The sequence below is a fragment of the Ursus americanus genome, chromosome 28 (assembly GCF_024610735.1).
Source record: "Ursus americanus isolate L20-20 chromosome 28, mUrsAme1.1.p, whole genome shotgun sequence".
Lineage (NCBI taxonomy): Eukaryota > Metazoa > Chordata > Mammalia > Carnivora > Ursidae > Ursus > Ursus americanus.
In genome coordinates this window covers 4,355,140-4,381,455 of record NC_142154.1, presented here as the reverse complement: position 1 = coordinate 4,381,455, position 26,316 = coordinate 4,355,140, and the positions used below count along the sequence as shown (strand labels likewise).

The 26,316-nt window shown below is 43.3% G+C and overlaps 1 protein-coding gene and 1 pseudogene across 2 annotated transcripts in view; both read left to right on the top strand.

Moving 5' to 3' along the window:
- Positions 1-26,316, top strand: part of PDE8A (phosphodiesterase 8A) — a 155,956-nt gene that overhangs the window by 24,325 nt on the left and 105,315 nt on the right. The window lies entirely within an intron of this gene.
- LOC148107543 (large ribosomal subunit protein uL6 pseudogene) lies at positions 994-25,041 on the top strand (annotated as a pseudogene).

Genomic DNA, 26,316 nt, shown 5'->3' with positions numbered 1-26,316 from the left:
TCAAAAGGATTTGAGGTAATTTAAAGAATACTTAGAGTAAGATACAGATGAACAGAGAAGGGAATTGGGGCGAGTGGAACACAGCGGGTAGGCTAAACAGTTAAGTCAGGAGTCAGGTCATGCATGGCAATGCATGCCACAGAGACTTGCCTGGTTGCTGGGGGGGGGGGGGTCCCCCACATTTGGCTCTGAGCTTCCACAGCCTCAACACACAGGAAAACAGTCCCAGAATTCCTGAGATTAGCATAAGCTAGTGCCTCACGAGAAGTATAGTTTCTGAGCCGAGGCCTTAAGAAATTACTCTTCTAGGCCCTTTTTAAGGGATGAGGATCTCAGCAACGTTCCCATGATAAACGTGGTAGTGAGCGCCCCTCAGTGCAAGCTGGGGGCAGAATGCTATACATGGACTTCGGGGTGGGTGGCACAGCCAGTGGGCCCAGCACCCTGCTAATTTGACTCAGGAATTAAAATTTAGTCTGGGAGGATGTGGTATTAGCAATGTTTAATTTTGGCCAATTTTATTTACAAGTGGAGTTCAGTCTTTTCCCAAATCAACCATTTGTAATTTCTCTTTTGTATACTGTCTGTTACTTTGGCCTTTTTGTATTAGAGAACTGGAGGGTTTTCAATTCAGGAATTTAAAAAAGTTAAGGAATATTATTAATCCATTTGTCATTTGTAACAAATAACTTTTTTTTTTCTAGTTTGCCTTCTACAGTTGCTTGTTTTGTTTTTAGGATTGCTCACTGAAATAGGAGGGAGTAAGTGCTGAGAGTGGGAGGTGGGCTGAGCTTGGGGGGAACATTCGGAGTAGCCCCTTTGAGGAGGGGAGAGACTGGTCGGGGCTCTCGAGAAGGCACCGGGCAGCACCTGGCAGCCAGCTGCGGGGTGGACAGCCGCATCCGTAGGCCGCGCTGCGGGGTGTGTGATCTCTTCTTCGGTAGTGTTTGGGGGGAGCGGGCCGATCTGAAGTGGACTTTTGCTCCGCTCACGATGTCCGCTAGCTGCCGACGCGGTGGTACGAGCGAGCACGAGCGTGAGGGCTGTGGGCTCGGGTATGAGGGCAGCCGCCGCACAGGGAGAGGCCCGGGGGCTAGGAGAGCTGCGGAGAGCAGGCCTGGCAGCTTTGGCAGCTTGGGGGAAAGGCGCCAGAGGACACGTGCGGATGAGCCCAGTGCCTGTGCGCAGAGCCGCCCGCACAGGGGACTCCGACAGCAGTGCTCCTGCTAGGAGTGAAGGCTGCAGAAGCCCGCGCGGAAAGACTAGCAGAACGACTTAGGCCCTTAGAAACCAGCACAGGGGCCCTGAGAGGGAAGTGGGGGGGGGGGGGGCGGTTTCGTGTGCTGGTCATGTTGCATCTTGATCTGGGTGCTGCTTGTACAGGTGTGTTCTGTTTGTGAAAATTTATCCATTAATGCGCTTACATACTTTTCTCTGTGTTCGATAAAATGTAACAAAATGAATGAGAAAGAGAAGGGGGGAAAGAGAGAGAGAGAGAGAGAGAGTACACTTTGGTGCCAGACCACCTGTTTTCAAATCTCAGCTCTTTATAGCCAGTTTATAGCTGTGGGGCTTTGGGAAAATTACTCAGTCTCTCTGTGCCTCAGATTTCAAATAATGTAAAATGAAAATAATAATTACACCTGTATCTTAGCAGTGCTGTAAGGAGTAAATGAATTGATTAATGTCAAGCACTCTGAATTGTGTATAGCACATAGTATACACTCCCTAATGTTGCCTGTTATTAGTTATTTCTCTTAACAGTGGTTATTATGAATTCGAATAGATACGAGGAAGACTTGATGCACTGGGCACTTCTGGTCCATTGAGAGCCGGTGAGCATTCTGCCAGATGAAGTCCTGAGTGTAGCTGTGCTTTGGTGCCTGGAGTGGAGGGGGGTGGGCTGTAGGTCGCAGTCACAGTTAAAGTGAAGGAACAGTGAGTTGGTGGTGGTCTTGCCATATGAACCATGATATTGCCCAGGATGACAGTAGGATTTGCAGTGGAGGAGACTGAGCTTGAGGTCAAGGTCCCATGGCATTGCTGAATGGTGTGTGTCTCAGGCCCTGAGGTGGAGGGGCTGGGAGTGCCGGGGGGGCATCCGAAGCTGCCTTCCTCTGGTGGAGGGGCCTGGGTGAGGGCAGCTGTGGCCTGTATGAGTCTTACTCAGGGCTTTTCCAGGAGTCTCGGTGCCTTGGTGCCTGTGCAGTTAGTGGCCCAGAAAGGTGTCAGAAGCCAGGTGATATTTGATGTGTTTGACAGTGAAATATAGGTTAATTGTATCTGCTTTAATATATCTTCAGAATTCCACTCTCATTCTGCTGATAGCTGTAACAGTCTGCCTGGCTCCCTGTCACCACCCTTCTCCTTGAACCTTAGTTAGGTTTGTAACACCAGACCCCTCCGCCTCCTCACTGGATAACCACCTGACCCCTACCCCAATTCAGTTAGAGGAAATTATTACAAGTCCCTCTAGTTCCACACTCTGGGACTTAGTCCCATTTCTAATACCTGGACCTTGTTGCCGTGGACCTATTCCTGTCGTAAATTCTACTGTCCGGTATGGGTCTTGCTCTTCTAGCCTAGCCTGGCCACCTGCCAGGGCCCCGGTTTCCCCACAGTGAAGGCCTCCTTTGCATTCATCCTTTCCTTTTCTGATCCCAGGTTCATGGATGAGGTCCTACCACCGTACATGGACTTCCTCTCCACACTGACATGTCTGCCTGAATCTTTTGCTACCACCCTCAGCCTACCCCACCCCATCCTGCCCTTGCTTGCTGAGCCACCCGCCTTTTGCTGAATCTCCTAAAGCGGTGTCTGCCAGCATTGTTTGTTGGGGATACAGTGCTCTTCCTGACGAAGGGAGCCTCCCTGTCCCGGTGTCTGAGCAGCCAGGCACCTACTCCACCTTAGTAAGCCTGTGAGATTGCCCAGCCACCTCCTCCCCGGCCAGTCTGTCCTTTGTCTTCAGGGCTCCTGTTTTGACAATGGGCACATGGGAGGGACAGGTTTTGAGTCCTGTAAAAAGAAAAAGGAAGGAAGTGTCCTTCACACAATTTCTGCCCCCTTTTCCTTGTTCTTCCTGGGGTGTCTCTGTGTTTGTGTATGATGTTTTGTTGTTTAGGGGCGGGGGATGTTCATAGTGGAGAAGGGTGGGCGGTTTGAAGAGCGGTTTTTACTTTGTGCCTCGGCAAAGAAGTCTAAAAAGCTAGCCTGGAGAGCATTCTAGCTCTCTCCTCTCTGCCTTCTAATATCATACAAGTGACATAAAAACTCAGCCTCTTTTCTAAGTGACTATTAGAAAGCCATTTGGGGCTGCAGGTGATCTGGAATATTTTATAATCAGACCAAAAAATACTGTCCCTAAATGTTTGTTTCTTATGACCTGGAAATAAGGATGTTACAGATCTCTCTTTGTAATGGAATTTATTGTCTTAAGCCTTTACCCATTGTAAAATTTAGGAATTTGGGGTGGTAAATAATGAAATTCATGTAAAGGAGTATATGTGGGGAGTTCAGGCCAGAGAAAGGACCCTTAGTCCTTGTTTTTTTCATGGCCAATTTTCATCAAAAGTTTAGATTTTCTCTGGACTATGATAGGTTATTCTGTTATGACAAAAACCAGCCAAACAAGAAACAAATGTTGTATGCTGTTAGTAGGAATGTAAATTGGTAAAATTACTTTGGAAGACTGTCTGGCAATATTTACTTAAGTCCAACATAGGCATGTTTTACCCACCAATTCTCCTCCTAGGTATACACCCAACAGAGAGGTGTATGTATGTTCACCAAAGTCATATACTAGAATGTTCATAGCAGTGGTACTCATAGTAGCTAGAATCAAGAAGTAACTCGAGTCCATGAAAAGAGTAAGTTGTGGAATAAGCATATAGCAAACTACTCTGTGGCAGGAAAAATGGAAGAACCATGGCTACCCGTGGCAGCGTGGATGAGTTTCACAAGCAAGGATTGGGTGAACGAAGCCAGGCAGAAAAGATTCCATATGCTGTATTATATGATTTATACAAAGTTCAAAATCAGGCAGAGGTGTGGTTTTGGGAGTCAAAATGGTGCTGACCTTAGGGGAAGAGGGCAGAGAGTGACTTGGAGAAGGCCTAAGGGTTTCCGTGTTTGGTAGTGTTTGATTTCTTGACCTGGATGGTAATTATGTGGGTGGGTTCGTTTTGTGACAATTCACCAAGCTACATACTTATGACTTATATTCTTTTCTGTGAGTATGTTAACCTTTGGGAAAAATTTGTATTAAAAACCTCAGTATGTTCTATTTGAGCCAGAGTTTTCATGAATGTGTCTGTCCCTCTGGTCCTCGGACTTGGCGTGTACTATTGCCTCAGTCTAAAGTACTTTTTTACTTTCTTTTCACTCAATTCCTGTTCCGTCTTTGGGTCTCCCTTCCCCACACATGCAGGGTCCAGGTCCCCACTGTATGCTCTGTCGGCACCCTGTTCTGGAGCACAGCTCGGATTTCACATCGCTGAGTCTTTGATCGCCTCTCCTCCCGTTCTGCAAGCTCGAGGAGAGTAGAGAGGCTGGGCCCGACTCTGCCAGCCCTGTGCCTCCCCAGGGCCCACACCCCCTGGTAGTTAATAAATGAATGAACTGAATGGACTGACTGCAGAGAGAGCTGCTTTTTTCTTGACCCCTTTCCAAGTTAGTTTGGGGAAGGGCGAGCTTGAAGGAGCTCTGAGGTTGAAACCCTTCTGAAGTTGCATGGAACGTTGTCGAGACTGTAGTGACTTCCATAGCCTTAACGTGTGACCTGCAGGAAAACTTCTCCGCTGAAAGAGCAATGTTGGCTAGTCAGTCGGTGTCCCTTAACCTAGTTCTGTGTTCTGTGCCCACTAGTCATGTTCTTGAGAACAAACAGTTTATATATGATGACTTCATTTGTTCTGGCTTTTCTCATGACAATCCTAAGGTCAAGCCTATTTTAAGCCTGAGAAATATGTCCTGGAAGTTAGTTCCAGAGTCCCTATTTCCTTTTTCTTTCCTTAGCATGGAAATCTTGGCCGTCTTCCCCATCCCTGCCCCCCCGAACTGTTCTCAGAAACAACTTTCAAAGTAACGTAAATATCCTCTATGTTGATTTTGTGTGTGTGTGTGCACTTTAGTTGTACTTTTTCACCTAGATCTGGGGAAACAGCACGTTCTCACTTACCATTCTAACCTGACAGAAGGAACCGCAAAGCCCTGCTCAGATGGACCCAGAAAGAGGAAGAATTTAAGACAGTACATTTGCACTTTATTTGTTGGGTGATTTTTGTCGGGTGTTTTCCTCTTCTGTGAAGTGGTTGGGAGATGGGCTTTGGAGCCTGACACTATGGTTATTCTGAGTCCCAGCCCTGCCATCCCCTGCTTTCTGACCTGTAGCAAGTCACGTAACCTCTCTGGGCCTAAGGTTTTTCTTTGTAACATGTAACAAGATTGTATTAAATTATGAATGTAAAACAATCTGTTCAATGCTTAAAAAGTTGTAAACACTTAACAAAGAGTAGTTACCTAAAATGGAAGATTCAATTTTTTTTTTTAATATTTTATTTATTTATTTGACAGAGATAGAGACAGCCAGCGAGAGAGGGAGCACAAGCAGGGGGAGTGGGAGAGGAAGAAGCAGGCTCATAGTGGAGGAGCCTGATGTGGGGCTCGATCCCAGAACGCCGGGATCACGCCCTGAGCCGAAGGCAGACGCTTAACTGCTGTGCCACCCAGGCGCCCCGGAAGATTCAATTTTGTTGTTTGAAAAAGACTGGTTTTAACTTATAGTATCTGTTAGACTTTAAAAATTAGATTAGGGCTTTCTTTCTAAGAACATATTTGGAAATTAATTTTGTGATTTATAAATGATTATACAATACCTGATCATACGATTTACCCTTGGGAACAAGGAAGGAAATATAGTAGCATTACAGTGGTTCATATGCTACCCCCCCACCCCTTTTCTCTGAAAACAAATAAGAGAGAAATTTGGAGCATCTGATCCACTGTTAACTCTAATGATTGTTTCCTGAAGAACAGTCCCATCCAGAGTCACGCAGAAATCTGGGATATGAATTGGAGCTTTGAGGTCTTGTCATTTTTTTCCTTCCTTCAGCGATTTCTGGTTGCTTAGCATTAAGGGCCACACTAATGACGCTGCGTTTGTTGGTGAGCAAAGGGGGAAGCGGAGAGGTGCTTCACAAGGGATAGAAGATGGTATTTACATACATAATTTGCAGATTTGGACCTTAGAAGCTTTGGTTCTGATGGGCTGGATGGAGAAATTTCAAGGTCAGAAGGGCTTTGAGATATGGTAGAAAGAAGGGACTTTCTGTATCCTGCTTTAACTACTGTGCAACTTGAAAAAGTTGATCCTTTCTCTATCATTTTTCTCGATTTTTCTTATTTGCAGAATAGGAATAGTTCTACCTGATAGAGTTTTTTGAGAGGATCGGGATAACCTTTGACACCCTTTTCCTAAGAGACTGTGAGATACGTGTAAAGAGTTTTTATTTGCTCTTTCTTTTTCCATTTAACCTTATCGTCTGCTCTGACAAGAATAAAGGAATTGTTTAAAGAATTCTCTGTAATTAGCCAACTTACTATTTTGAAATATTTTGTTGTGGAGAATTTACAATTTGTATAAAAGGAGAGAAAAGGGTGTTACATTTGTTGTGTAACAAATCACCCCAAAATTCTGTGGGTCAGGAATTTGAGAACTGCTTGGGTGGGCGGCTCTGTTCATGGTCTCGTGTGAGGTTGCAGCTAGGTGTTGGCTTGGGCTGCAGCCATCCAAGGGCTTGACTGGGCCAGAGGATTCGCTTCCAAGGTGGTTCCCTCATGAGGCTGGCTAAGTGAGTGCCAGATGTCTTGGGTGGGGGACCAGCTCCTCTTGATGTGGGCCGTCTTCACGGGGCTGCTCAAGTGTCTTCAAGACATATTAGCTGGGTTCCCCCAGAGACAGTGATCCTGTACACGAGCACCGAAGATTACAGTGCCCTTTCTGACCTACTCTGGGAACTTGTGTATGGTCGGTTTGGCCATATTTTATTGGTTACATAGTAAATCTGCCCTCGTTCAGCTAAGGAAGAGACCATGCAAGATCTTGTGATGATCACTGCATCTTTAATTCATTAATGGTTGCTAATGGTAATATTCCATCGTTCCTCTTTTAATACTGAAATACTTTATAAAGAGAAACTTGCCCTCATTAACTATGTGATAAAATTTAATAGCATACATAGGACAATGCTTTTTTCTTGCCCTTCATTTACCAGTTTGCAGAATAAGGATTTGGTTCTCTAGCGGCCTTCAAAGGGGACCAGTTAAATTGTATTTTTTTGAATCCTTATGAACTCAAGGATTTTAACATATTTGATGTGTTTCAGCCTTTTGCATTTAATCTGTTTTGATGTGCAGATATTGTACCCCTGTTAGATAAGTAGCATACTAAACGTATTACTCTTTACCTCGCTCTGCGCACTTAACAGTATATCCTTGAGATCATGCCATCGTTGTATGGACAGGAATTCCTCTTCAAGAATTGAGATCTAATTCATATACTCACCCCATTAAAGTGTACAGTTAAGTGTTTTCTTAGTGGTAATGGTTGCACAACTTTATGAATACACTATCTTGCATAATTCTAGAATATTTTCATCACAGAAACTCTGTAGCCATTAGCAGTCAGCCTCCATTCACTCCGGCCCCTCTCACCAGCGCCCAAACCCCTGGCAAACCCCAGTGTGCCTTCTGTCTCTTTGGATCTGCCCATTCTGGACATTTCATTTCATTTTATTTATTTTTTAAATAGTTTTTATTTATTTGAGAGAGCGTAAGCAAGAGAGAACATGAGTGGGGGGAGGGACAGAGGGAGAGGGAGGAGCAGGCTCCCTGGGGCTCGATCCCAGGACCCTGAGATCATGACCTGAGCCGAAGTCAGACACTTAACTGAGAGCCTCCCAGGTGCCCCTGGACATTTCATTCTAATGGAATCATACACTTTCTGGCCTTTGTGTCTGGCTTCTCTTACGTAGCATCATGTTTTCCAGGTTCATCCATGTTGTAGTTTGCCCCGGTTGCTCTTTTGTTTTTGGAGTGGCACACTGCTCCTGGGCCAGTCCACCGCACCTTACTTAGCCAACCAGCCTCTGTTGGTGCACAACTGGATTGTTTCTAGATTTATTACTAGATGGCCTTGTGCATATATTATTTATTATTATTATTATTATTATTATTATTGGCCAGTGTACCCTTTGGATAGATTCCTACAAATGAGATTGCTGGGCTAAAGGATAAGTGCATATGTAATTTTGCTAGTTGTTGCTGAATTCCCCCCTATAGGGGTTGTACCATTTCGCATTTTTCACAAGCAGGGTATCAGAAATTCTGTTTCCCTACTGTTTTGCTTCAGAGTAGGATTTTGTGGTATCTCACTGTAGTTTTGACATTTTATTTGTATTTCTCATATAATGATTGATATTATTGGACATCTATCTTTTCACATGGTTAAGGGTCATTTATGTTTTTCTGTGAATTGTTGTTCTGTTCTTCTAGAGCCCTTCTCCAAAGGGTTGTCTTTTTCTTCCATTTTTGGATGCCATTTCTCTATTACACATATTTTAATCATTTTCCTTCTTACTTTGCTGAAGGTGTCTTGTCATTCAAATTGTAAAATTTTTGTGTAATTCTGGTGATACTTTTTCTTATTGTGTCTGGAGTTTAAGTCATAGTGGGAAAGTTTCCCTCATTGCGAGGTTGTTAAATATTTACCCATGTACACATCCTGGTGTGTGAAGAATAGATCCATTTCCCCCCCATACTGCTACTGAATTATTCCCAGCACCATTTATTAATAAGTCTGTTTTCCCCACTGTTTTGACATGCTACCTTTATGATAAATTTCATATAAAATTGGATCCATTTGTGGATTTTCTATTCTTTTCCATTAGTCTCTATGTCTAATTGTGTGCCATTGCTATGCTTTTTTTTTTTTTTTTAAGACTATTAGAGAGAGCACGCGCTCATGAGCACGAGTGGGGGTGCGGTAGGAAGAGGGAGAAGCAGACTCCCTGCTGAGCAGTGAGCCCAACTGGGACTCAGTCTGAGGACCCTGGGATCATACTTGAGCTGAAGTTAACTGACTGAGCCAGCCAGGTGCCCTTGCTATGCTTTTTAAATATCTGGTAAGGCTAACCTTCCTCATTTCTTTCCTTATTCTTACTTATTTGTTACAGATGAACTTTATAATCTGCTTGTTTAGCTCTGGAAAAAAAAACCTTGAAGTTATTTTTTTGGGGTTGTGTTAAATTTATAGATTAGTACAGGGGGGACTGACATCTTTATGATGTTTGTGTATTGCTACCCAAGAATATGGTATGTCTTTCCATTTGCTTGTATTTGTTGTTTTTTGGGGCAGCATTTTTATACCTCTCTTCAGAGGTTCTTCTTATGCTTCTGCTTAGATATTTTATTACTTTTTTGCTTTCATAAGTAGGGTTTTCTCTTCACTGTATTTTCTAACAGAATTCCCCTTTTGTAATTGAAGCCTATTGATTTTGATATATTTGTTGTGTAGCCTTCTAAATCTCTGATTTGTCATACTTTATCAATTCTTTTGAGTTTTCCAGACATATCATTATATTATTTGTGAATAGAGTTTTACTTCTTTCCCAATTCTTAGAACACTAATTGCAGTCTCTTATCTAGTTGCATTGGATAGCATCTCCAGGGCAGTGTTAGCACCGTAGAAAACTGTTACTGTATAATTCTAATTGTGAGAATAGTTGCATAGAAAAAAATATTAAATGGTGTTTGAAAAAGGAAACCTGAGTCTTCATCATCGTGTGATACTGCTGTATCAACATCTGGTTATAGGGTTTGCTGTGATGGGGGCAAATATCCTTGCCTAGCTTCAGTGAAATGCCTCAGTGACATACGTCACTTCAGCTCACAGTGTGTTGGGTAGACCTAGTCAGCGGCCTGACTGTAAGGAGTAGGGAGGGTAACCCTCCAGTGTGTCAAGAAAGAGGAGAACCAGATACGGGTAAACATTTAAAGGTCTCTGCCACAGTTGAGGACCTCTTTTAGTGCTAATTCTTTAAAATTTTCAGTTTCTTCTATAGTTACTGGCCTGTTCTGGTTTTATTCTACTTTTATAAATTTGTTTATTTCCAGAAAATTGTTGATGTCATTAAGATTTTAAGCTATATTTGCAACGTATCTTGAATAAGCATGGTTTGATGGGCATTTCAAAATGATGACCTTGATTTTATATCTCCATAAAGCTGGGGATAAAATCACTATGGCTACTCTGGAAAAATGGGTCACAGGGGCACAAAAGTAGCAGCGGACTAACCAGGTTTCTGCTGCTGTCCAGTCGGAGAGGTCGTCTGTGTGTATGTGGCAGTAGCCGTAGGTGTGGAGGGATGTGGGCAAACTCGGTATATTTTGGAGGTGGAATCTAGTGGTGCTATACCGAGGAGCAGGCAGGCTGTTTCTTGCTGTTTCAGACAAGATAAGGTATTTATGCCAGATGTAGGTCAACACACTGGTTTCTTAATTGAGAATATCTTGCTGTTTTCTTTTTTTTGTGTGTGGTTAATTCACATGCTGGCTTAAACTCTTCATTTTATCGTGGGCCAGTGACTATAGGCCCATGGGCCACACTGTCAGTCGTAGGATACCAAGTCTACTATTTCCATGGTAGGACATGCCAAGATTTTATTTAACCAGTCTCTTACTGGTGGGCATTTAGATGGTTAGCACACCTTGCCCCAACACCCCTGCCCCAAATCCTCTTTGACATTAGAAGTAAGTCCTATTGCTATGAAATCCTATTTATACAATTACGTGTACACTTTTTGTGACTGTTTAGGACTGTTCCTGGGAAAAAATAAAGATTTTGGAACATATGACAAACTAATCTCCAGAAAACTTGTTACCCACTTACAGAGACAAATTTTTGCTATCCTTTTTTTTTCCCAAAAAATCTTTGCTATTTTAGATGACAAATAGCATTATTTGAATATCTATTTCTTTGATTACTAGTAAGATTGAATTTTTGTCATGTGTATTTTGGAGTTGATATTTCCTTTGCCAATTCTCTATGGTCTTCTTTTTTTCTTTTTTTTAAGATTTTATTTATTTATTGAGAGAGAGCACAAGTGCGAGCCGGGCGGGGGAGGGGCAGAGGGCAAGGGAGAAGCAGACTCCCTGCTGAGCAGGGAGCCAGACCACGTGGGGCCCGATCCCAGGACCCTGAGATCATGACCTGAGCTGAAGGCAGATGCTTAACTGACTGAGCCACCCAAGTGCCCTCAATTCTTTATGTTCTTTGATTATTTTTATTTTGGAATATAAGTACCATTTATGAAGGATATTAGTCTTTGACCCTATAATGGCAATATTTTTCTCCATTTTTAAAATAGAGTTTCATTTTTTTGCTTCATGTAGAAAGTTGTCCTTTTTCCAGAGGCTGCTAGCAGCATAGTTCCTTGTGTGGGGGTGGTCATGGCTCCTGGCTTCCTTGTCTCAAGAGGCCGGCCTCCACAGGCAGCGTGTTCCCTGAGTCCACCATGCTGGGGTGGGGGGGAGACTTGGGAATTCAAAGCTCTTGTGTCAAGGAAATTTGCATGGGTGATAGAGGATATTAAGGGATTATTTTTTATTTAGTTGTAGTGGAATTGTGGTTGTGAGGAGAAGTCTGTACATACACTAAAGTATTTCAGGGTGAAAAATGTCAGAGAGTTGCTTTAAAAAACTATAGCACTCTCTTCGCCACATCTACTGTGAGAAAGGATAAAGACCATTCTCAGCAGTCAGACTGTCGACATTCCAGAAAATGTTGACATCACTCTGAAGGGACGCACTGTTATTGTGAAGGGCCCCAGAGGAACCCTGTGGGGGGGACTTCAATCACTTCAGTGTAGGGTTCAGTCTCCTCAGAAAGAGGAGGCTCTGAGTTGACAAATGGTGGGGAAATAGTATGAATTGTAGCCAGTTCTTTTCTGTCTGTAGTCACGTATGGAATGTGATTAAGGGCATTAAACTGGGCTTCCATTACAAGATGAGGTCCATGTAGGCTCTCTTCCCCATCAGTGTTATTTGGGAGAATGGTTCTCTTGTTGAAATTCAAAATTTCAAGGTGAAAAATACACCTGCAGGGTTTGGCTGAGGCCAGGTGTTGCTTGTTCAGTGTCTCAAGCCCAGGAAGATGAGTTAATGCTTGAAGGAAATGACGTTGAACTTGTATCAAACTCAGTTGCTTGGATTCAGCAAGCCACAACAGTTAGAAACAAGGATATCAGAACATTTTTGGGTGGTGTCTATGTTTCTGAAAATGGAACAGTTCAGCAGGCTGGTGAGTAAGATTTAAGTTGTTCCTCTGTAGAAACAGTAAGATGCCAGATGATTTTTCAAACTTATTCGTGATATTTTATTATTAAGATTTTTTCATTATACATTTATTTTAATAATACAGGTTCAAAGTGGCAGGTAAAGCATAAAATCTCTAACTGCCTCCTTTTTTTTGTTTTTTTTGCTTTATTTTGTTTCCAAGTGTTTAAATTCCAGTTAGTTAGCATACAGTGTATTATTAGTTGCAGGTACAGGTAGAATTTCGTGATGCAGCACTTGCGTGCAACACCCGGTGCTCCTCACCACAAGTGCCCTCCTTAATCCTCATTCCGTGTGATATCTTACAGATGCAATAAAAGCTGTATTGATTTGGGGCTTTTTCTTAAACCAGTAATTCTTTCCAACTATTTGGCAAGTAAACCATTCAGAAATTTAAACAAAACAAAACAACCCTTCCCCAAACTATAGCAAAAAAGGGATAGATGTAGCAAGTGTGTCAAAATTATAATAATTGAATCTGGGTGACGGGCATATGGAGGCTCTTTATACTATTCTTTATTTTTGTGTATGTTTGTAAACTTTCATAATAAGACATTTTGGAAAAGCTCTTGGGTCTTTGGAGGGCTTGGTGTGGGGGGCGGCTCTTTAGAGTCCTTGTGGCCGGGGTCCTCTAGACCCTTTCTCCTGGCACTGTGCAGGTGATGTGGTGATTCAGACCAGAAATGGAGCCCCCATTAAAGTCAGGGACGAGGCCAAGAAGGAGGCTCATTATTGCCTCTTTATTTAAATGTCCACAGCCATTTGCAAATAATACATATTCTCTCTCAGGTACAAAGTTCTAAGTATATCAGTTAAATTAAGCTTATTAATCTTCCAGATCCTGTCTGTGTTTATTTTGTATGTGCCCAGTCTGCGGAAGAAGGAGAGTGGCATTTTGAAGTCCTCTGCCATAGTTGTGGTTTTGGCCGCTTTCTCCTTGTACTTCTCACAATTTGGGGCTTAAACAAAAAGCTATTTTTAAATTTTGAAATAATTTCAGACTTACAGAAAAGTTGGAAAAAATGTAGTGCAAAGAATTCCTGATACTCCTCACACAGATTGCCCAAATGTTCCCATTTTACCGTGTGCTGTTACCATTTATTCTCTGTCTGTATCTGTATTATTATTTTTGGAATCATTTGAAAGTAAATTGCAGACACGATGTCCCTTTACCCTTGAATACTTCAGTATGTATTTCCTCAAAACAAGGACGTTTTTTATAATCAATACTTATCTCAAAATCATGAAATTAATATTGTTACAATACTGTTACTTATTCCATAAATCTTACTCAAATTTCACCAGTTGTCTCACTAATTTCCCTTATAACAAATGAAAAATTATTATTTTTAAAGATTTGCCTACCCATTTGAGAAAGAGAGAGAGAGCATGAGTGGGAGGGACAGATGGAGAGGGAGAGAGAATCCCAAGCAGACTTCTCGCTGAGCATGGAGCCCGACGTAGGGCTCGATCCCACAACACTGAGATCAGGACCCAAGCCGAAACCAAGTGTTGGATGCCCAACTGACTGCACTACCCAGGCACCCCAAGGGAAATTGTTTTTTAATCTAGGATTCAATCCAAGATCACCCATGTACTTGTCATGTCTCTTGCGTCTTTAATCAGAGAATGTCCCTTGGTGTTTATATTGGGATCTAGACATTTTGGAAGAGCACAGGCCAGTTATTTGTAGAATTTCCTTATTTTAGCTTTGTCTGCTGTTTCCCCAGGATAGATTCAGGTTATGCATTTTTGGCTGGAATACCACAGACATGATGTTATGGCCTTCTCGGTGCATCATACCGGACAGCACATTATGTCCCTTTTTCCATTCCTGCTGCTGTTCACTGGGATTCCTTGATTAAGATGGTGTCTTGTGGGTTTCCTCACTATTTCCTTTTTCTCATCAAACTTTCACCAACTAGTTTTATCATCCATCGATGATTTTTGCCTGAAACATTTATTACCATAATGGTTACCAAATGGTGAGTTTTAAATCCTGGCTAGTGTGTTTTGACTTGCTAGATTGTTATTCAGCAACTTGCAGTCAGCCTTAGGTCTTTTAATTGAGATATACAATGGCGTTATGGCCAAGAGCAGTTGTACTCCAACATCAGTCCAGACACATGCATGCGTGCTTCACATTTCTCCTTAGAGAAGACCTGGCTGGCTCCAGTTCTACGCCTCCTGTGGTTTGGGTACCAAGCTGCCTCTGCCTGTCCACTGTCCTCTCAGCTCCAGCACTATTCCACAGCCTAGCAGTGACGTCTGGGTATGGGGTACTGGGAGTGGTTTTGTGTGATGTCTGTGGCACAGAACCTAGCGTATCAACTAGAAGAAACCAGCTGAGGCTGCTTTTTTCAGAAGGGTCTGTGGCAGCGTAGCATGTCATGGATTTCCATCTAATGGAGTCTGGGGAAGATTTGTCCATTTTATTGAATGGCAGATAGATGCGCACGTTTTCGTGCTCAAGGGAAGGAGTGTGTAGAGGAGAGATTGCTGGTTAGACAGAGGGGACTGTTGTTGGGATCCTTGCAGAGGGGGTCTTAGGTGTAGGATGAGCTCTGGGCAAGAGGAAGGACATTTCTTTTAGGAAGACATTGGAAGAAAGGAAGTGTACTTGGAAGTGAATGCCACCATTTTTGCAGGTTAGGAGTAGGCACAAATTTTAAGGAGTTGTTATTGCCTGATTGCTTTATTTTTCTTTATGAAATAGAAGTGTGGTCCTATCGTAAGAGTGGGGGGACACAAACTGTGAAGACCTCATTGAATAGGCAAAGAGTTGTGGGGAGATAAGAGCTATCTGGGGACTATAGAAAGATTTCCAAGCACCTGGGGGTGGAGACATGCATACTTGGTGGCCTCAGTCTACAAAGCTGTGTGGTTTTCTCCAGTAGTGCCCAGCATCTCAGGTGTAGAAACATAGGAAATGAACAGTTGGGTTGATTAGGGCACATAATTTGCCCCACATTGTGTTAGCAAGGAAAGGGAGGTGGGAGAGCAGAAGGTGGAATGAGAGGGTAGCACTTTGTCAGGAGAGGTAGTTCGTACAGGATGGGAGAGGTGATAAATTGGGAAGAAAGAAAAAGTGAATGGATTGGAAGTCAGAGAATTTTAAGAAGAAGAATAAGGGTTCCACTGAGCTGGCAGGATGGATGTATTGGTCAGAGAGTAGGATATTGGAGTTGAGTGTTTCCATTGTGGGACAGTTGTGGCTGATGAGGGGCTGGAATGGAGTAGGGTGGAGGTGAAAATCACAGGGTTGTAACAGAACCCGTGGAAGTTGCTGGATGGCTTATTTACATGGATGTTCACAGCAGGTTGATGGTAGGACATTGGTGGAGAGGGGATGACCATGTTTCAGGTGTTCAGAGAGGTACTTGGAATATTCAGAGAAGGAGGCAGAGGTGAGCAGAAATGAAGCATGACGTCAGCATGGCATTTTGTCTGCCGAGGGATCGGGATGGCTGGATATGGAAGTATGCCAGAACTGGCTGTCTCCAAGCCTCCAAAGATGCCTGGGAGCTGGTGGAGAGAGGCATTTGTTTTCCAGACTTTCCAAACAGTGATTGGTCATCAGATCTTTGCTGGTTATTTCTTCTTCCTGTAGCCCCCTTCCTGCCTGGCTAACTTCTGCTGGCCCTTCAAGAATGAGATCACTTCTCTGAAGAATCTTTCTTGAATGCTGTGGTCTGTGCTTCCCTCTAACTTAGCAGGTAGCATCTACCATATTGTCATTGTCTGCTTTTCATTCTCTCCTCTAGACCGTGCCATCCTTGATGGAGGTAGGGACTGTATCTTTGCAACTCTGGCATAGTGCCTGGCACCTGTTTGGTTGAACTGTATGAAATTGCTACTTAGTAAATGAATTTGGTCTGGGTTGTTATTTCTCCCCCTAATGGGTGACTTTCTTTTGTCAGCTCATCTGGAATCTTTTCTGAAGTCACACGGCCCTTTCTTAGTTTGGCCTTAGCCAGATGCCATGCAGATGAACAGAGTTGTTTCATAGTGACCAACTATAATTTCTGTGCAGGCCACAGTCCATCTGTTCATTCTGCTTAGGCTTTTGTTTTTGTTTTGTTAACTTCCCTTTTGCTTTTCTGTACAAGTGGTAGAAGAGGCAAAAAGAAACTTGTTTGTGAATCAGTTTTCCCCGGGTGCCAAGAATTTCTCAGTCTGTTGGTCCATGCATTTCGTTCTTCTATTGCTTCTTACTGAGTACCTACATCCCAGGCAACAGTCGGGACCCCGGCTAGGTGCTCTGAGTCCCGTAGGTCTCATGCTGGTGCTTGTTGGCTTCAGCGTGCTAACGCGGCTGCAGCGACTATGGTGGTCGGTAGTTGCTTTTTAGAACAGTGACTTTAGCTCAGCAGTTGCCCCAGATACAGTGTTTTTAATGACCTGTGTGCATTACACATTCAAGAATGCAGTGAAGAATAGCACATCCAGGTTACAAACAAACAGAACCAGGTTTATCTGGAGAAATAGTGAGACATTTTCCTTTATGGGTTCGGGAGGGACACGCTGTGCACCAGTGAGTGAGTCTAGGGCCTTTGAGTCGCTTCCAGTTCTTCTTTTTGCTTGATCTTTTTTTCTACTGTCTCAAGCTCAGAGGTGTTTGTTCTTGCTTCTGTGGGCACTGAGAATATAATAGAAATACGCTTTTCATATCCCAAGGCCACCATAAATGCTTGAAGTCAACTGAATTCTGACTTGAGAGTTCCCCGAAGCCCCATTCCCATTTCCTCTCTGATCTGGACCTTTCCTTTCTAGGGGTACTCCCTTGAGGCCGGGTCTTTGCGATGAGCTCCTTGCATCAGGAGCACTTGCTCAAAGAGCTTCCCTTCCTTTTGAGAAGTTTCCTTAGTGCCCCCATTCCCAGGCTGTCCTTCCTGGGAGTCCTGTCCTCATCACGAATTTCCTGTTTTTTGCCTCAGGACCAGTACTGTAATATTAACCTAACTAGTGACATTTAAAGAAAGAAACCAAAAGCCTGTTTAACCAATTAAAAGTTCTCTGGCCCCAGGCCTGTGGGACACTCTCCTTCCACCAAAAATGCTTCTTACTCTAGCCTCTGCTGCCCCCCCCCCTTTTTAAAAGAATCTGCTAATCCTTAACAGATTAATCTGAGTTTATATTTAGATGAAAGTTATCCATTAACAGAAAAGCCTGAAACCGTAGATAGGCTTGACAGTGTTGAAAAGTGGATAGAAGTAAATAGGCAGCCTTTAGACCAAAAACATTTTGTGGGGCACGGAGACTTTAAGTATCTGTTTTGGCAGATAGTTATGCCAGGGATATTGGACCATCCTTAGGAGGTTAGGAACACCTTGAGACTCAGACCAGAACACATGACCTTCCTGTGCTTCAGAGTTTGGCCCCTATGAATCTCAAGCCTTTTTGATCCTGGCTCATATTTATGGGGCCAAAACCCTACTTTCTACCCTATCCAACCCAACCCAACCCATCCATTCCCAGTTACAACCTGAGTATTCATAGACTCACAGAGAACTTTGCAGGGTTGAATGCCAAGCTTCACATACTAAATTAGTGTCCTCTGAACCAGCATTTGTCAAACTGCCTGCAAACGGATCATGACCTCACTTTTGCAGGTTATGCCAGGCACTATCGTTCCAGTCATTACTGCTCTGTTACAAACCACCCCAAACTTAGTGGCATTAAACAATAGATATTTTATTATGCTTGTGGATTCTGGCCCAGGAATTTGGACAGGGCCTGGTAGGGAGTGGCTTGCCTCTCTCTGTTCCATGATACCTGGGGCCACAGATGGCAGGGGACAGCTCCAGTGGCTGTGAGTTAGAATCATTCTGAGGCCTCTTCGCTCACACGTCTGGTTCTTGGGCATGCTGTGCCTCCAAAGCTGGTGGGATCAGCTGGGACTGTTGACCAAAGTGCCTGTATGTAGTCTCTCCCAGGGCCTTGGACTTCACATAGCATGATCGCTGGGTTCCTACAGGGAAGTGTTTGGGGAGTGAGTGTTCTTGGTTGAAGCAATCATGAGCCTGTCCAGGTTCAAGGGGAGGGAACACAAATCCCCACCTCTCAACAGAAGGAGGGCCAAAACATGTGCAGCTGCCTTAAAAACTACTATTGGTTATTTTATTTTATTTTGCTGTTTTGTTTTATTTTAATTTATTCTTAAAGCCATTCTTTTGTTGTTGTTAAAGATTTTATTTATTTATTTTGAGAGAGAGAGAGAATCTCAAGCTGACTCCATGCCCAAGCATGGAGCCCAAGGCAGGGCTGGATCTCATGACCCTGAGATCATGACCTGAGCTGAAATCAAGAGTCAGACACTCAACTGACTGAGCCACCCAGGCATCCTGCTATTGGTTATTTTAAAATGAGATGGAATATAAAGTAACAGTGGCTCATGCAGTAAGAATAAGTACGTCAAACTTGTGCTTCAGTTATGTTTGGGATATGTGTATATTCTGGTTCATGATGTAACATGTTTTTCTTAGTATGGATGACAAAATAGATTTTTAAAATACCATCTAACTGTAGTAACTTCTAACTTTGCTTATGAACACCAAATTCTATCTCTTAATACCTCAATGAATAGGTTATTATGTCACTTATAAAGATGAAAACCTAAGAAATTCGTTGTCATTTGCCTGTAAGGACAAAAGAAAGGCCTCTTTTTTGGATCCATTTTGTCATCACCCTCTGGGAGACCTCCCAAGGCTCCGTTGGAGTTACCCCCCTTCAGAAGAGGCTTTAGAAGTGGTGGGGTCTGGCAGCCAGAGCTCACTCAGGTTTTAATTAGTTTAATTTAATCTTTGCCTGTTAGTTTCCCTAATGAGTAGCAAACAGATGTGAAATGAAGAGGGCATACTTCTCTTTGCAGATGATCAGAAAATATTTAAGGATCTGAATGCTGAAGAATGAGCCATAGCAGAGCAAGGAGAGCTTGGCCATAGCAAGCCAGTCACCTTCCCTGAGGAAGGTGGTGTATGAAGTAAAACAGTCTCAGGAGAGGTGTCCCACATCAGTATGGAAACTAAAATGAATGATCGAGATTGGGGTCTGCTAAAACAATCTGCCTTCCTCTCCCTTATTTCTCCCCTTCCGAAGAAATGTGTAGAGATGACTAAGCAGGGGCATTCGCTGTCATCTTATAAAACATTATATCACACAACAGCTTTTGTGGAGTAGTGCCATAAAAAGACTAAAGTTATACTCACATATCTTAGAAAGTTTACATAATTCCATGTTATTTCTTAATGTGAAAATTACACATGTTCACTCTAGGAAACTAGAAAATACAGATAATTTTTATTTTACGTTTATCTGCTATTTTATACTTAGAGAAAATCACTGACTTGTTTTTGTTGTTTATCCTGCCCGTCATTTTTCTGAGGACATATCTATACATTAAAAACAAACAAATGATGGGCTTTTACAGTACCTTTTTCTGAAACCGGCTTTTAAAACTTAGGTGAACATGTTCCATGTCAATTAATGTACTTCATTACTGGAAACACTTCGCACTATTATATTTTATGGGAATAGTATTTAATCATTTGTTGATGACATTTACCTATTACAAATAATGTGGTGGTGAACATCCATAGAACTAATTTTTTTTCCCCACCCCATGGTAATTCTTAAATTGTTCCAAAGTTAAGAATTTTTTTTGAGTATGTAATATACGCACATGGTACAAAATATTATGATTTTTCTTTAGGAGATGTACGTGTAACTTGAACTGCTGAATCAAAGAATGTGAACATTTAAAAAACTTTGTATATATACTGCTAAATTGTTCTTTACAAATGTACCAGTTTATACTCCTCCCAGAAGTGTTATCTGTTCCTGCTATTTGATGGTTTGACAGGGTAAAAACTCACTCCTGGCTTGCTTTTAACTGTGTGATTTATTTGGGTTGTAACCTCCTCTTAGCCCTTTTTGCCTCTCAAAATCCTGCCTGCCCTTCAAGGCCCAGCTCAGCTCCCGTCTCCTACCTGATCCCTCCCTTCCACCTGCCAGCACAGCGGACGTTTCCCTTCTGCTCCGTCGTGTGGATTTGTTTCGTCCTTTTCAATCAGCTCAATCAGCTGTGGTTGTCTTGAGGGCATTAAGCGCTGTGTCTTATTTTTAACCTTCTTTTGCATGCAGCTTATTTCAGTGCACGTCTCCAGGGCTTGTAAATACAGAATGAAATTTGAGTCAACCAGAAAGGACTGATGATAGCAAATAGTAGTCTTTCAGGAGAGGGATGTAAGGAATAAAAATACGCATCAAACTGAAGACTATGCAAAGGTCTCTGGAGAGCATATAATTTTGGCATTTCATTTAGGCAGCCCAGCCTTGAAATTCTTTGTTAATAATAACTGACATATTTTGTCACCTTTCTTATTTTAACAATAGGTGGTAGGATCCCCTCCAGTCAGGATTTTTTTTTTAAATGACCCAACTTTCCATTAAAAGTTTTTTTCTCAAATTAGTGTTGGCTATAGTCAGAAACTTACATTTCCTAGTTTTACGGTCTTTCCCTTCCTCTACGTTGTCTTAGCTTCAGACTCCCTCAGAGCTATTCTGACCTCGTGGGTCTTTTTTTTTTTTTTTTTTAACTTTCTTTAAGCTTTGGAGCATCATTCATAAATTCGCAGAGACAGGTTTTGTTTTGTTTTGTTTTTAGATTTTATTTGAGAGAGAAAGCGAGAGACAGAGCATGAGCATAGGGGAAGGGTCAGAGAGCGAAGCAGAGTCCCCGCTGAGCAGGGATCCCGATGTGGGGCTCTATCCCAGGCCCCTGGGATCATGACCTGAGCCGAAGACGCTTAGCCATCTGAGCCACCCAGGCACCCCCAGTTTTTTTTTTTTTTTAATCAAAGGCTCTTTTCTATACTTGTAACATCCATCACGTTTTGCCTTTTATCCTTCATCTTCTCCCAAATATACAGCATTTTATTTCCATTTATTTTTTTTCTCCCCTCGAATTGTTCTGGTGATGCGAGTAAAATTAGGAGGAGGCACAATGGTAAAACGGTCTATAAAATCTTGGGATAGAAACATTTTCTCTTGCCAGACTCCGCTCCACAGTATCCCTGCCAAGCCCTAGCCCAGGACCTTTCTCTGCAGCTGTCTGAGCGCTCGGCCGTGTCAGGTGGGGCTTTCAGCCGCAGCCAGCGGCGCTCGCAGCCGGAAAGCTCCTTCCTCAGCTGCTCGGCCGAGGGGTTCCGGAGCTCTGGGGGAGCACGTCTGCGTTCACGTGCAAGGTCGCAGCCCGGGCCTCGGCATATTTCTCCCAGGACAGGTAGCAGCCCTGTCTCAGGCGGGAAGGGACCCTCTTAACAGGGAGGAAGATGTTTCCCCTGAGGCCCCCCAGCCCAGCGGACACGTCCCGTCGGGTCCCAGGCCGGGGCGGGGCGGGGTGGCTCTGTGCGCCTGTGCTGCGCTCGGAGAGGCTTGCGGTGCGCTGCGGGCTCTGCGGCCGTCGTGGGAGGGGCGCGGGAGGGGGAGGCCGTGGAGAAGGCCGTTCCCTCTCCAGCCGAGCGCAGACCGCTGTGACTTCCGCGACCCCTGCTAGTCCTACTCCTCCGAGCCCCCCGCCGCTGTGCGCTTTTCTCACGTGGTGTCCTGGAGATGCCCGCCGGTGGCAGCGTGGACGCTTCCTGAGCTTTGTCTTCTCGTGGAATGTCTTCAGTTCCTCGTGGCATCTGGCCCCGGGCCCTCCACGGAATCCTTCCCAGTCTGGAAGGGTCTCCCAGCCAGCCTGCAGGCCTTCTGTGGACGTAGCCGCTGGCGTCCAGAGCTGGCCCTGATCGGAGTGGTGCTGGGAATCCGTTTTCACCTGGTATTTGTGCCCAGCCACCGGAGTGCTCGCCGACTGCGGGGCTGCTGGTAGCTTGGCCCTCTGCCATCTGCCCCTAGTCCCTCTGTAGCCTCATCTACTATGGAATCTTCCATCGCAATCACACTTAGCCGTTGGTTGTTCCTGAATGCCGCTTTCCCCCTTCTTACTCGGCATAACCCTCCATTTCCTTCAAGTCTCATTTCGGCAGGGTCACTCTTCTGAAAACTTTTGTGACCACCCCCACCCCCGCCGGGTGGAGTTAATCAGTCACTTCGCACTCACACTCTGTACAAGCAGTTGTTGTTAAACATTCACAAAGTGTTGTAATTATTTGTTTTTATTTTTCTATCCTTCTATATTTAGCATCTGGGAGGTAGGATCCACATTTTTATTTCTAGAACTTCAGCGTTTGGTATAGGTTTAGTGCATAAAAAGTGCCCCTTAAATATTTGTTGAAGTGGAGGAATGAATGACAATTTCATATCCATACCTGCTGATTGAATAGCTACTTCATATCTTCCTTGTAAAGGAAACCTATATATATTAGAAGATAATAAATGATAAAATGGCATAAGATATTATTATGGTACCTAAGCCTGAACCTGATAGCACATTACAGTTCCTACTTGGCAGACTAGAATGAGGCTCAGAGTGAAGTGTCTAACCTAAGGCCGTATGGTGAGGAGCGGCAGAGCCAGGACTAGGCTTCTATCTTTGTCTCTCACATATCTCATCTTCCAGTTTCTGTAACACCATCTTGCCAGATGGCCGAGAGGGGGTTATAATTAGCACCGTCCGTGTGACTGTCCAAGATTTCTGCCTCTGTGTTCCTCTTTTGTGTGCCTTTGCTCACATGGACCTTTCTGTACCTCTCTGCTTGCCCCAGTCCTGCCTGCCTTTCCAGACCCAGCCTGATTCTTGCCTTTCTGCCTTCCCCCGTCAAAACTACTTCCCTTTTTCCGATTTTCCATAGCTGTTTAGCACACGAGGTGGTATAGTGCAGAGACAAGCATGGGCCTTGGGGGTCTAGGTACAACAACCTCACTTACTGGTTGTGTGACTGACAAGTAGATTAACCTCGCTGAGCCTCTGTTTCCCAATTATGAATAATAACAGTTCCTACTTTATTTTTTTATTTTTTTAAAGATTTTATTTATTTATTTGACAGAGATAGAGACAGCCAGCGAGAGAGGGAACACAAGCAGGGGGAGTGGGAGAGGAAGAAGCAGGCTCATAGTGGAGGAGCCTGATGTGGGGCTCGATCCCATAACGCCAGGATCACGCCCTGAGCCGAAGGCAGACACCTAACCGCTGTGCCACGCAGGCGCCCCGACAGTTCCTACTTTATAGGATTGATGGAAAGATTAAATTAGATACTCTTTAGTACATAGGAAACACCCAAATGTTACATGCTGTTATTGTTGGTAGTGGCTTGATTACTATTAATAAATTACTGAGGCTGGTTACTGGCCTTCTCTAGCTGTAGTTCTTCTCACTGTAGTTCTGCTCACTGAATCCAGTGTTACCCAGTTTTATCTTAAGGGCTACACTCAAACACTTGTTGGAATGTTTTTGCGAATAACATTCACTTATAGCCTGTTCCTTGGCACATTCCAGTACTTAGCCATCTGGAGGTTTGCTCATTTGTGTAGGGGATGTTTCGTTGAAAAAGTTGTTTCTGTGGTCTGCTGAGAGAAAGAACAGAATGTTTTCTATCTTCACAGCTACAACCAGCTTTGAGGTTCAGTGTTTGTATAGCTCTAAGTCTCTATTAATTAAGGAAATGGATTAGAAAAGACAGCTTAATGAAAACTCACATTCTGCGGGCAATTTGCACGCACTCCCTTGTTTGACACCCTAGTACAAGCTCACCTCTAGTTGTAAGAGGAGCAGTCTGTAATTCTCTTGACTGTCTTCCTGGTTTAAGAACCTCTAGAGATTGTTCGTCCTTGGTATAAGACTTGGATAATTTTGTTGTTTGGATTTTCTCTGTCTTGTAAATGAGAAACCAGGAAAATACAGTGTATTTATTATACAAGGAACAAAGGTCGTGGAAACCGTAACTTTTCAAAAGAACCCTTAGTTACCTAGCTTTTAAAGAGCTAGCCCAGCTTGTTTTATTTCTAAAAGCCTGTGGAATAAACCCTTCATTTTCTCTGATTTACAAGGAAACTAAAATGTGGAAAATTTGATCTTGAGGGGGCATGACTTCTGGTTTATGGGATTGTTTATTTTAAAGTTTAAACATTGCAGTGCCTCATGATACTCTTAGTTAAAAGGAAGTTCTTGTGAATATCCTATAGATATTAAAATTATAATTCAGATCTATATTTCCAAGGAAATATTCAATTTTAAGTGGAAAAAAAAGCACAGGAAAAGGTAGATTTATATGCAACAGGATATGTGCTCCTATGTTAACAGGGATTATTTTAGGCTAATGAGATTTCAGGTAATAACTTTTTATTTTTTTTCCTCTGCACCCTCTCTGTATTGTCTAGATTTTGGAGTGCTGTGTGTTACTTTATATTCAAAAAAATTATAAAACCATTTTCTTTTTGGAGGAAAAGAACTAGAACGTAAGATTTGAACATGTGAAAGTCATCCTTTCTCTGTCTTTTCCTGGAATTCTCCCTGGCAACTAGGAGGAAAAGAAACAAAAATGAAGACTCTGTCTTTGAAGAAATCAGGAGATGTCTGAAACCCCAAGCCAGAAAAGAAATGGAAAGGGTCTTTGAAAGATTGAGCCAGGAGTATGAGAGGAAGTGGACAGAAGACACTTATAGCTGTAGATCTGAGAAAAAGGAAAAAAAAAAAGAAAACCCCAACAGCAAGTAGCAAATAACATTTTCCGAGATGAGAAATACACCATGGGTTTCAAAGCCAAAATGTTTTGTTTGAGCTAACGGAGAGATAGACACAAGCTGGTGGCAGGAGCTGCATCACATACGGAGGTTGGAGATTGAATGAGGATTTACACAAGTAACGTGTGTGGGGAGCAGTCTGATCTGTGGTGGTGGGAAGGAGAGGCGCTAAGCCCCTGCAGCTGCCTGTCCCCTTTGGTTAGGGAGAGAGAGAAGCTAACGAACCCTTTCCTCCACCCTATATGCACACATATACCATAGTCCTGCTGGAAAAAGAAAGCAGTCTCCTGTTTTCCTGAATATGGCTCTGGCCATTCTCCCGGGTGAATCTTCTTCAAGTGACTGGTCCAGGAAAAACTGCCTTCAAAACTGAGTGATCAAAGAGTGGACTAGTTTAGGATTTGGTCAAACATAATTACCAGAAAAAATAAGGAAACATTAAAAAACAAAAAGACAATGAACAACACTCACTAGAAAAACACTGGCACAGAACGAATGAAAATTATGACTGAACATTTCACATATTAAAAAAAAATCCACCTATATAAAGAACTGGAGCACAAAAAAAGAAATACAGGCCCTCAGGGAAGAGCTGACAAGCCAATAGGAGAAGGAACCCGAGTCCAGGAAGGACAGTGAAGGAAAAGAAGAAAACCATCACAGACAGGAAGGCGAAGTTGAAAGTGATGTAAGACATTGTATAGAAAAGTGGAATGGAGTAGGTGAGCTCAGTGAAATAGAAATAGTTACAAAGAGGGGCGCCTGGGTGGCTCAGTCGTTAAGCGTCTGCCTTTGGCTCAGGGCGTGATCCCGGCATTCTGGGATCGAGCCCCACATCAGGCTCCTCTGCTGGGAGCCTGCTTCTTCCTCTCCCACTCCCCCTGCTTGTGTTCCCTCTCTCGCTGGCTGTCTCTCTCTGTCAAATAAATAAATAAAATCTTTAACAACAAAAAAAATAGTTACAAAGAATTAGAGAATGGTAGACACACGAAAAGTATAAAAATTACGTAAAGCAGGAAACAGAAATGTGAAGGTTTTTTTTGGTAGTTGATTTTTAGAAGATCTATTTATTTTAGAGTGTGTGTGTGTGTGTGTGTGTGTGTGTGTGTGTGTGTACAGGCGTGGGGGGAGGGGCAGAAGGAGAGGGAGAGAGAGCAACTCAAGCAGACTCCCTACTGAGCGTGGAGCCTGACCAGGCACTTGATCCCAGGACCCTGAGATCATGACCTGAGCCTAAAT